The sequence below is a fragment of the Nelumbo lutea genome, chromosome 1 (assembly GCF_056320005.1).
Source record: "Nelumbo lutea isolate HS-2025 chromosome 1, American lotus-T2T, whole genome shotgun sequence".
Lineage (NCBI taxonomy): Eukaryota > Viridiplantae > Streptophyta > Magnoliopsida > Proteales > Nelumbonaceae > Nelumbo > Nelumbo lutea.
This window is the reverse complement of record NC_142684.1, coordinates 167,293,734-167,306,199: the sequence shown is the minus strand read 5'-3', so window position 1 is coordinate 167,306,199 and position 12,466 is coordinate 167,293,734.

The following is a 12,466-nucleotide window of genomic DNA, read 5'->3' as shown; positions in this document are numbered from 1 at the left end:
GAAAGTGACTGTTGCTTTCTGAAAAATATGATGGGTGGAAGAGTGTACGACGTAAAACTCCACTCCATCTAAATGCATGCAAAATTGAACCGGAGTAAGATTTCATATCAATTATAATTATACGCTCTTTTCAAACGCATACAAAACCGAATCATGTAAAATTTACATCGGTTATTGATTTACATCGTTTTCAATTTTTTATTTTTTTCCTATTTGCTGCTATGTATATATAATTACCATAGTACACTCATAAGAATCTAGAAAGGGAGCTTGTTGGGCATTATTCATTAGGGAGGCCTTTTCATTTTATTTTTTCTAAATTTATTGTTCTTACTTCTTAGACACTTAGACATAGCTATTGACTTGTGAGGCTAAGGTAATCAAATTCAAGGCAGCAAGCTTCATTTTGCAGAGGGGATAAAGATAACTATGTGTCTATGTGAAGAGTGATATAAGAAGGGTCTTCTCATCATATTACAAAATCAGCTTTTGATCAACCAAACTGCCCGCAGGAATAAAAAAACCGACCAGAGTCTCAAGTTGTTACAGTTCTTTTAGATGGGTTTACGCCTGAAGCTGAAGGCGGTGGCTGAGCCAGGATTGGATTCTTGTAATCTTCTTTGGGTTGGGGACTTGTTGACTTGGGGGAGGTATCAGCTCAGCGTCATACTTATAATTGATTGTGTATTGATGATGATTCTGACTGCCTATGTGCCTAGGTTTTAAGTTTCAACGGATCTTCCTAATAATTAGTTGGTTTGTTTTCCATTCAGGTCAGGTAGATGTGTGGCTGAAAGACTTGAATCACGTGGTTGGTAGGCGAAGACCCTCCTCTCAGAAATCTTTTTTTTTTTTTTATCTCATCCGTTGATAATATGGTGGGCTCCCCGTCTCAGCATTCTCTTCAACGACAAAGGTGCCAACCATTAACCACCTACCTACCGAGAACCCACCCACCCACCCAATTGTCTCGTAAATAATAATAATAAAAAAGGGTAAAATACAAAAACCTTCCGTAAAGTTTTTAATAATCATAAAAATCTCCCTTATAATTTCATTTTATTCAAAACCTTCCTTAAAATTTTAAATAATTAGACAAAAATCTCCCTTCCGTCAGTAACCCAGACGGAAATTATTCATCCACATTTACGAAATTGTTGCCCTTTTTAGACTCAACAACCTTCATCGGATTCGGATTTACGTTTTATTTTTTTTAATACAAAAAAAAGTAATTATTTTCAACTTTTATATAGAATAAATTAATGTAAATGTAACATACTAATTTACTTACTCAATATATATTCATATATAAAGATAATAATTTTAAATATAATTATATAAATATTAAAATCAATACATACTAATAACATAATGGGATTCAGATTTTAATTTGATTGGATGGAGTCAAATCCCAAATCCAATCGGATTACTAATCGAAGTCCAACTTTGATCTGACGAAGTAAATACATCATTTGAATTTGAGATAAATGAAATAGATGTTGGGTCGAGTTGTGGAATCCCATCCAATTATTAATTGAATACATATTGCAAAATCCAAATCCAATTCGATTATTAATTGAATATAGATTGTTAAATCTAAATTTGATCCGATTATATAAGCATATCATCCGAATATGAGATAATCACGAATTTATGTTAGATCAGACCATAGAATTTGATCCAACTATTAGTTGGATACTAATTGCAAAATTTGAATTCAACCCGATTACATAAGCACATCATCTGAATCCTGGGATCATCAAATCAAATGTTGAATAAGGCTACAAAGTTTCAAGTATCATTAACAGGCCTAACCATTGAGGCATGGGCAATCTTTGTAGGTGTGAAGTGGGCCTATCATTCAAAGAGGTATTAGAAGGATTTATATTCAAGGAGACTTGATGATGGTAATCACTAATTAGCAGGGTGTTTGGTTTTGTTTACATTTATTCAATAAACATTTTGTACTTGTGTGACCGCAAAACTGAGAAACAAATTTAATGAGGGCATTTATGACACATAGACGCCATTAGGCACCACATCAGCAAAATAACAATAATCGCCTACCCGTTTTAGGAAGCTCCAAAATGAAACTTCCTGAAATGGGAGAGGTGCACAGAAACCAAAGTACAAACTTTGATACACACAAATGCAATTAATGAGGCATTTGCTGATGGGGCGCATATGTGAAACGTTTACTCAATAAACATAAACGAAACCAAACATATACTAAATCGTTACAATAAAGAGAGACAAATAGGCAATACTTGTCTAGAGACTAAAGGGGTCTTTTTATAATTGTAGTTTTCTCATACAATGCATATTTTATATTGTTATTTGGTGGCTATCATAAATCATTAGGTGCTGCATAGACAAAAAGGTGAAAGTACTGTTTCTAATTGCAAATAAACAACAAAAAATTATGTTCTCTAAAAGTGACTTTCACAGAATATGAGGCATTTGGTATTGCTTGTATGTTGAAATGGCCTAAGAACGCTCAACCAAACAAGAAAATGTGTGTGAGAGGGAGTAAAATGACTACATGGTGTTGCTGACATGGCAGAAGCACATTGGCTAATTTTATTTTCATTATATGGCATTAACAATTGAGGAAATAATAAAGATGAAGGGTAGTTGAACTGTGCTAGGAAGCTTTTATGCATGCTTATGTCAAGACTCAGGAGAGGAGACGCCAAGTTGAGGCCAGCAAAACAAAGCTAGCCTAGCAAAGCTAAGGGGTTGTTTAGTTCCATTTTTTTTTTCCCAATAAATAGATTTTACACAACCTGAAAAAACATTTATTTAACAAACGGTTTAACTAAACAACATTTTTTAAATTCCACTGGGGAAACACCTATGTGGCACTGAGTTGGCGTTGTTTTTTAGAAAAACAAAATTGGAACCAAACACCACTTAAGACACAAACTCTTTTCTCTTTTGGTAATTATCTAGCTTGCCCCCTTCAGCTTGAGCTTGGCCCGCCACTGCCAAGTCTGCGATAAAGCTTAATATCCTTGTAGAAATTATATAGAAACTCTATTGACTTTAGTCAGCTGTTTGACAATGGCTGAAGTTGCTGAATTGAATATTTATTGCACTGTCTTTTATTAGAGTAAACAAAATATTTTTAAGGGTATAGTAATACACTCATGACTCAACTTCAGCTTCAGACATTAAGGAGCTAGGAATTTTCTTAAAACTTATTTATTAAAAGACAAAGAAATAAACTTTTTAGTTCAGTCACTTCAGCTTTTATCAAACAACCTAAACCTAACTAAAAAAGTGTTTCTTTATATAACAAAAGCCCATTACCAAATGCTGGTTTGAGGCTCCAGTTATATATCTAGAGTCTTGGGAGGGATAGAGTAGATGAGGTCCTTTGTAGGAATAGTAACGGGGTGGGGTGAGGCTGGTTTTTGCCTGCCCCGTATTTGATTCCGAATTCAAATTCTCTGCCCCATTCTCGCCCCAAACCCTAGTGGGGCTAAAAATCCTAACCCCACCCCGTTTCTACAGGAAATGGGGATCTCCAACTTTGCCCCAACCTACCTTAGTCATTCTTATTTGTATACTTATTATTATTATTATTATTATTTTTTTTTTGAAATCTACCTACAATTATTTTATATTATGTAATATAAATTATATAATATAGTATAATATAATATATATTAGCATATATTAATAATTATATATATTATGTTTTATAATATAATCAGAACGGGGCGGACAAATACTATCCCTGCCCTGTCTCCGATTCCAGAGTTTCACGTTTTCCCTGAACCACCAATCAGTAGTCACAAAACCGGCCTTGAACGGGGTGGGGTGGGGCAGGGCGGGGCCCACAGTGACTGGTGAAATTGCATGAAGTGGCCATTCTAAGATTCAAACATGCGTTCTCACCGTTCTCACACTTAGGTGCCACTTTAGATGATCAACCATAACAGATAAAATGTTACAGATTCACGACTCTGAAAATGGAGAAGATCTATGATATTATTTATAGAACCTTTTTTGTCATGTATCAGTCAGGGGTATTTCATCCCATTAAAAGTTAGATGATGCCACATCAAGTAGGTTAGGACCTTTTTCTTTTTTTTTTTTTTTTTCATTTACTAAATTACAAATGATTTATAATTGGTAATTCCATTTCTTTAGGCTGTGTTAATTTGGTTTGAAGGAAAAGGTAGCGGAAGGCCTTTTCCTTCAAACCAAACAGTCAATAGTAGAAGAAAACGTGACATCTTTACTATATAATGTGATACTTGCCTAGTGCTTCATAAAACCTTCTCCTAGGAGGTATCTAAGTCAACAAAGTATGAATAGGTCTTACCGTTTTTAGACATTTTCTCATCTTTGAAGAATCTATGTATTAAAAATGTATGGTAAGTAAGAAATTGGTAATCAACCAACCAATATCATCCTGTTGGTAATCAATCAACTGGTACTCATTCAAATTGATTGGTTAATGTTTTCAAGTGCCATACCTTCTAGAACCATATAACTATCCATAAATGAAGGTAAAATGTAAAACTAACAGTGAACTATGGGGTTACAATGAAGAGGCTGAGAATATGTGATTACTTTTGTATGACTCTGGGTCTCTGTTACCCACAAAACACAACAGCCGTACATCACGAATATCTCTTCATGAATGACATCATACAAATACAAGAGATGTTCCAGATGCAGTGTTTTTTATGTGTGGGTAACTTTTTTGTGGATGACAGATCCAAACACCATTTTTTGCCTCTTTTGCTTTCAACTGTACCACCAGGTAGACCATTTTCATAGGAATTGAATTCTACTTAATCACTTTTGTGTTGGTGACCCAATTGTTCAAGTGGTCACTTAACCACTTAGGGCATCCCTTGAAAAGAGGAGGTACGGGATCAAACTTGCACTCTCTATTGTAAGGTCAATGGACCCCAGGTGCTTGATTTTGAATTTTTTTTTTTTCAATAAAAGGATCCACTAAAAAACATTACGGATACATTTGAGTCCCCTTTTTAGAACCGTCCAAAAAGCATGCAAATAAGTACGTAGGAGAGTGAGTACTATTTACATAAGTGTTTTTAAGCCTAACTCACTTTGCAAGAGTTTGCTTAACTATTTTCCTGTTTACATTTTTGGGTACTGAATTTTGTTAAAATAACCAGAATTCCAACAATCCAAATCTGATGGGATTTTAAGGTTAGATTTTGGAACTGAGATTTTGAATTCCAACTATCCAAACAACTTTTTCATCTCCCATCTCATCCTCTTCTCAATTCTCATATTCTTATCTTCTCACGTCATCTTTTATCGTCAATGCTGTGGATTCTTCTCCTTTCATAATACTTCTCTCCTTGCATTCCTTCTTGCTTTTAGATGCTGAATTCATCGCGTCCAAAAACCTCTGCAAATACTGCACCTGCCATAGGAATTCTGTAGCAAAATCCCGAATGGTGGTTGTATCTAGAATCCATGTTGTTCTTACAATCACATACGATCCAAAATTTCTAACAATTTTGAAGAATTCAGTTAATTTGATGATGGATAATATAGAAGGGAATGGGAAAACAAGATTTATGTAGCTAACCCAATATAGTTGGGAACCTGGGATAAGGCTTAGATGATGATGATGGAGGACAACTTTAACTATATAATTGGTTTAGTAGGAATTAAAGGGCAACATAAAAGGTGTTAGGTCAATGTTCTTCCAGTATCATGCCTTTCCTAAAGCTTAAAATGTTTTCTAATAATTTCAAATTATTTAAGTGATTTATTGATATGGACACTTCTAAGTTTTCACTTACAATTAAAGAATGTTTGTTTTTTGCAAAAATTTGCCTTCCATGCATGCTCCTCTTTATAATCAACCTCTACTCATTTATTTCTAAGGCCCCGTTTGTTTTTCGGTAGGTTATTTATCCAAGTAAATGCAATTATCTGGGTAAGTTTTTCCTGATAAACACTCACCTGGGTAAATGCATTTACCCATGTTCTTTTATTTTCCAGGTAAATAAGGCAATGACCATTTTGTCCATAAAAATCCATTATTAAAAAGGGCATTTTTGTCCCATTAAAGTACTAGCAGCTTTCTCCATAGGTGGGAAAATTATTTATTCACCTAGGAAATGGGCATCACTTACCCGGATAAGTGATACACAGAACTGGTCCCCACATAAATATGAAAAAAGAACATGGGATTCTTGGTCAATGGCAACCAAAATCCCATTGACCAATTTCCCCCCTCTCAAATCCCAAAAAAGAATGCCCCCTAAAATGGCTCTCTAAACATCCGTTGGCCTTTCCATTTATTTGTATTATTATTTATGAGAACTTCACTAAATACAAAGCATTCCTTTGTTTTTGTACTTTTTACAAAACTAAAATATATTTCATTCTTCTTTTATTTTCATATTTTATCTTTTTTAATTTATTAATCATTTATCAATTTGGGTTTTGAAGAACATGACTCTACAAAGCTAAGTTTCATTTGTAATAACATGGAAAAAAGAATATAAGAATCTTCTTTTGTTTTTCGGTTTCTGTTCTTAATTGACGAAATATTGAAGCAAATCAAATGGGTTTTGTGCTAGATTTAGGACTAAATGGACATAACTTTAAAAAGAACAAAACTTAGTGAAATAATTCCTTGAACTATCCTTAATTGGCATAGGAAATTAAAACGAACACCCCTTTTAATGATTTTTCCCTAATCACCCATCTTTTATCACTTAAGAAAAAAAAAAAGAAAGAAAGAGAAAGAGAGAGATATTAATGACTAATGTGTTGGCAGTACTTTTTTGAAGCATTGAGAAAAGAAAAAAAAAAAGCTACATGTACTATGTCTCCTCTGGCATGCAATTGCCTTGAGAGTATATGCTAATCCCTAACCCAAACCATTGAATCCCAAAGACTGACTATCAAGATTTATTTATGTCAAGGATGTTCATGGAGAGGTGCATGAATGACATTCCTTGTTCTTCTATAGATTAATTGATCAGTTGTTGTTTTCTTTTCTTAGATTATTCTACTTCTGATTATTCATTTGATGCTTTTTTATTGTTTCTTTTTTACATCGGATCTACATTCCATGGATGGTATTGATATTTGATTTCATTTAATTAGATTAATCCACCCTCAATCTTATTGATCTGATTTTGTATTTTAATTGATTGGAATATTGCATCCAATACTTAATAGAACAAAATGGTGAAACAGGATTTATTATTCAGTTGTCTGAATTCAAATTCAAATCGGATCCCATTAAGGGTGATCCCAATTTGATCCATTTAAATAGAATCAAATATGGATCCACCCCTGTCGGATGCTTAAAATTTAAGATTTATATTGTATCTAGGAGTGAAATTGATTTGAATGTTGTGTTTTTATTAAATTGTGATAGGTTCAAGTTTCATACAAGTATTTATTAACCTTAATAAGAATAGGTTTGTTTTCTATCATCTATGATACTGAAAAAAAGCTTACATCCAAATAGGTGGTATTCATCACAATTTAAGGGGATGTTTTGATTGGTCAAATCTCTTCCGATATCATGTCTTTCTAGTGTTATAGATTTTTCCAGTAAACTAATATATAAAATATACATTCTAACGCTTAATTATATATAGAAAATTTCTTGAGAAAATTATTAGTTAATAGATATTAGGGAATATAAATCATAAATGAGGGAACCAATATAATTACTCAAAATTTTATTATTTATAAATCTCAATGACAAGGGAGGGTAGTAGATAACACCACCAACATGAACTTGTCTTACATTGTGAGTCCTAAGGTTAAACAGAGGAGGAGATTTGCATTAGGTAGGACAGTTAGCAATAATTTTTGCCACATTCTCATGGTATCCTGATTTGTCTTTTTTTGCTCATATTAGGACATCCCAAACCAAAAAAAAGGCAACGGCACATAATTTAATCACCAAATAGAATGGAATGACAAAATAGGATCCATGTAGTCAACCCCATATAATTGGGACAAGACTTGATGATGTAAGGGTACTGTATAATAAAAATACATTATTATCATTCTTAAGATCAAGGTCCTTTCTTAGCTATTTAGGCCCAATTGCCTCAAAACTTTTCAAAAGCCAAATTGAATCCGACAGCCAGATTGTCCAAACCTGGGATCCAAACCTTTATATTACTTCACTAATTGAATTGAAATGGTTTTAAACCGAAGGATTTGAATTTGAGCTGTGTGGCTCTTAAGGCTTGAATTTTGAACTGTATTTGCACTGTACATATTTGCATTTGTACTTTTCAAAATTGAGCCTAAAAGATTTATCAACTATTCCGATTTTAGCTGAACATCTTGGCGTGGTAAAAAATAAGATAAAATAATGGATTTTTGAGCTTTTATTGCTTTTGTTTATTCAAATGGAGCAACGAAAACGCCCCCCTTTTAGCTTTTGTTTTCCTCTTTCGTTTATTTGTGATTAAATAGAAAGGAAGCCACAAGTAGAGAAAAGGGAAGGTTCCACCCACCTAAATGGGGCAAAATGGGCTGTTTAGTGCATGCAATCCTGATCAGTTGCCGTCCACAATCCGACAGTCCGGTTCTGCCTTATTTCCTTTTCCTACTTTTTTCGAAACAACCATACCTTCATTCAATAAGGCTGGATCTCTTACAATCAAAATATCTGTTTATGGGCCGGGTGTCTCACTAGCTGCAAAGAATTCCATCACCCATTCAATCCATGACGGCTGTCTCACTAGCTGCACTTATTTTTTCTGCATTTCCATTCAATTTGTGATTGGTATTGCATCTAGACCTGTTCATGGGCCGGGCTGGCCCGGGCCGGGTGGCCTGACGGGCCAGCCCGGCCCCCAGACGGGCTTGAACATGCAAGTAAACTTGCAGACTTGACCTCAGGCCAAAAAGCCCGGCCTACAATAAATTCGAGCCGGGCTCGAGATTTGCCAAAATAGCCCAGCCCGACCTATAGACTAAACCCAAAAGCCCTAATATCATAAGTAACCATTCTCATTCATCTCTTTCCACTTTTCCAGTTAGCCAAATTGCCCAGTGCCAAACCTCTCATCTCTTCACATCCTCCTTACACTCTCATGCAACCGCAGAACCGACGAACATTCATCGGCGCAACAACTTCGGTAGACCGGTGGTGAGTCTTCTCTTCTCTCTCTCTCTCTCTCTCTCTCTCTCTCTCACACACACACACACACACACATGCAAATTGACTCCACTTTTCACTGTCAAAATCGCATCTCATCGCAAATTCAGCACCGACGGTGAATCCTCTCTCTCTTTCTCTCTCTCTCTCACAGATGCAAACTTAGAACCGGCGAACATAGTCACCGGCGGTGAGTTCTTTCTTCTGTTAGGTCGGGCTTCAGGCTTTTTATTAGGGCCGGGCTCGGGCCCATGTTGTAGGCCCGTTAGTCGGGCCAAGCTTAGGCTCGGACCTAACAAAATCATGTTTATGAAGAGTAAAAGCCCGGCCCAGCTAATTGCATCGCATGAGACCACACATATGATGGAATGGATATTTGTCACAAATTGAATGGAAGTACAAGAAAAGTGCAGCAAATGATCTCGTTTGGTTCATTTCTCATTCTTTCTCATTCTTACCCAAGATGAAATTCTAAAATGGACAAGAATGGATAAAAGTACGTAGAATGAGAAAATATTGCTATGAACCAAACACTTTTTTCCTAAAAATGATTTCTTTTCAGACCGACAAGTGTCTTATGTTGCTCATTTTCATTCTTCAAAAAAAACTGTGTTGGTATTCACAAACCGCCAACCTAGGTCTCCAATAACCAATGCTTACCAATTGACATAGATATTTTGTAAAAGTACTTTCGTAAAAGTGCTTTAATAAAAGTGCTTTCGCAAAAGTAAACATATATGCCAACAGTTTTGCAGGCAGAGTTTCCTCAATGAATAAAATGAGCAAGATGGGGCATGATTATTTTTCATGCTGCAGGGTAATCAATTTTTGTGCTATGGAGCTAATTTTTCATTTAAAAAGAATATAACCTTAAGAAGAATTTTGTAACCTAACACTCTAATGTTGTTCATTCTTGCCTAGAATGAGCAAGAATTAAGAGAATGAGACCCAGAACTATAAACCAAACATGACCTATGTTGACAAGCATGAAAATGCATTTTGAAGTCTAAGATTAGGCCCACATCTGGTCACCTCTCACAGCACCCAGTTAGGAGGGGGGTGGACCAGTGGACCAGGATTTAGTCGTGGCCTTTTACATATGCCAGGTTAAAGCTCATTAGATGTCTATTTCTCTCCATGCATATACATGGTCCCTAGGTCAAAAGGTCTTTACGTGCTCATTTCACTGTTCTCTTTTCATGGTAACTTTCAGAACACTACCCTACCATGTCGTCAAAGTGAGCTTTTTATTATAGCATTTTCAAATTGAAAGATGATTGAAGCTTTCACCAACTTAAATCAGTCCAAGACATGGTGGAATATAGAGCTGATATGGAGGGTGAGCTTAATTATGATTATCTGAAAATTTTCCCTCCTTTGATGTGGAGGGTGAGCTTCATTATGCATTCTCTCATGAAACAGGGTATATCATCTTTTCAGAACCTTCATAGTTAGTGGGGCAAAGTTTCAGGTCGATAATCCCTAATGATCTCTAAAAAATGAGGGCACTTGGACAGAGATGTGGGACTTGACATGGACGGTGTGACTCAATAAAGAGTCTTTACATCAGTTCAATTCATTGCAAACCAAGATAAGCCAACAAAAGCAAAAAAGATGGACTTTGGTTTCAATTCTTTCTTGTCTCTGTGAGAGAAAGAGAGAGAGGATGAATTAGATGTTTCATCTTCTTCTTCTTCTTGATAGAAACTAAAGATGGGACTACACAGATTGTTAATTTCCATGAAATGGCCAGTATTGGTTAGTCAGTCCACAGCTTGGTTAGCTTCTCTATACATATACCACTATTAAGGTGTTGCATTTGAACACTTTATATAGGGGATTTTGAGCATGAAACTTTTAGATTCTTTATATATTTTTTTTTCCTTTTTTGATAAGCTTAAGGGTTTTTAGAATTAGGGTGTAAAACCAGTACCCAATTTGAAAAAATTGCACTGCTACCCTCAGATTGGACCTGGGATCCCTTCAAATTTTAAGAATTGCTCAACTCGAGCCCACCCAAATTGCACCCCTATTTAAAATGGTTGACCTGAAACTGAGGCTCCGGTGTTTATACTGATGAGCTGATGAAAGGGTTAAATGGTGTAAACTGATGAATATTCTTCTTAATTAGTGATATCTATATTTTAAAGAAACTGTTTGGGCCCTTTGTTAATAAAATGGGCCTAAAACTTGTTGGCAATAAAAAGTCTGTCCGGACAAAGAGTTGGATGGGGAAAACAACAAACTTGACAACTATGTCAAACAGACTTGAAAACAAATGGATGCTAGAGAATAACTCACTACAGGTTTTGGAGTTATAGTATACTCAGATCATGAAAAGACCTAATGCATTATTTATTCAGATAGTTTGAACTTTGCACAAAATCCCTTGCTTTGTTCTTTCCTTTTCCTTCTATTGCACCTTTGCACACTCTTCTTTTAATCATACAAATACTTCAATGGAATACAGTCACTTAAACATGAAATCACCCAATTTGCTTTAGCATTTGGTGTGTTTTTGATATCCATTTCATGCTGGGAAGTGATTTGGGCAGACTCCTTTGTTATAAGATAACAAATGAAAAGAACCCAAATCTATATTTAATAACAAAAAGTACCATACAAGGATACTTTATCTTCTCAAGAGAAAATGTTTGTCAGGGGTGTGCTCATATCAATGTTCTTTGAGTTTACATAATCGGCTGAAGTGACTGAATTGAATGACTTGTTGATTTGTCTTTTAGTAGATAAAGTAGTTAAATTATAAAATAATTAAGTATGCATCAATTGCTTGATTAACTACCTCACTAAAATACAAATCAATAAGCCATTAATTCAGCCACTTCAGCTATTATCTACAGTGCTATTAGTTGTGCGTGTGTGTATGATTTGCTTGTGCACTCTCTTCTATAATAAAAGCCATTGTGGAACCTTTCACAAGAATTGTTCCTTCCATCTAGAATCCTTATCCATCTCATTAAATTAAAAATAGCTCTTTATCTAATAAAGTCATCTCTTTTAAGTACATTACAAGCAAAGAATCCAAATCTCTCTTCCTTCCTTGCATATTACCATATATGCTAAACGCAGTATATTATGTTGGCCTTTCATTTTTGTTTCTTGAAATGTTTTTCTAACTCGAGCTGATGATCCAACAATTGAGAACTTAGCCAACTGAGTAGTGGCTTGGTTGGTGCTTAATCTGGGTAGTCTTAGAAGGAATACGGTTTCGAGCCCCGCTATCGGCTCCCATCACCATACCTTTGAGAAGAGTTATCAGATTGTTGCTGAAAAAAGTGATGTACTATGCTAAGTAAAAATGAA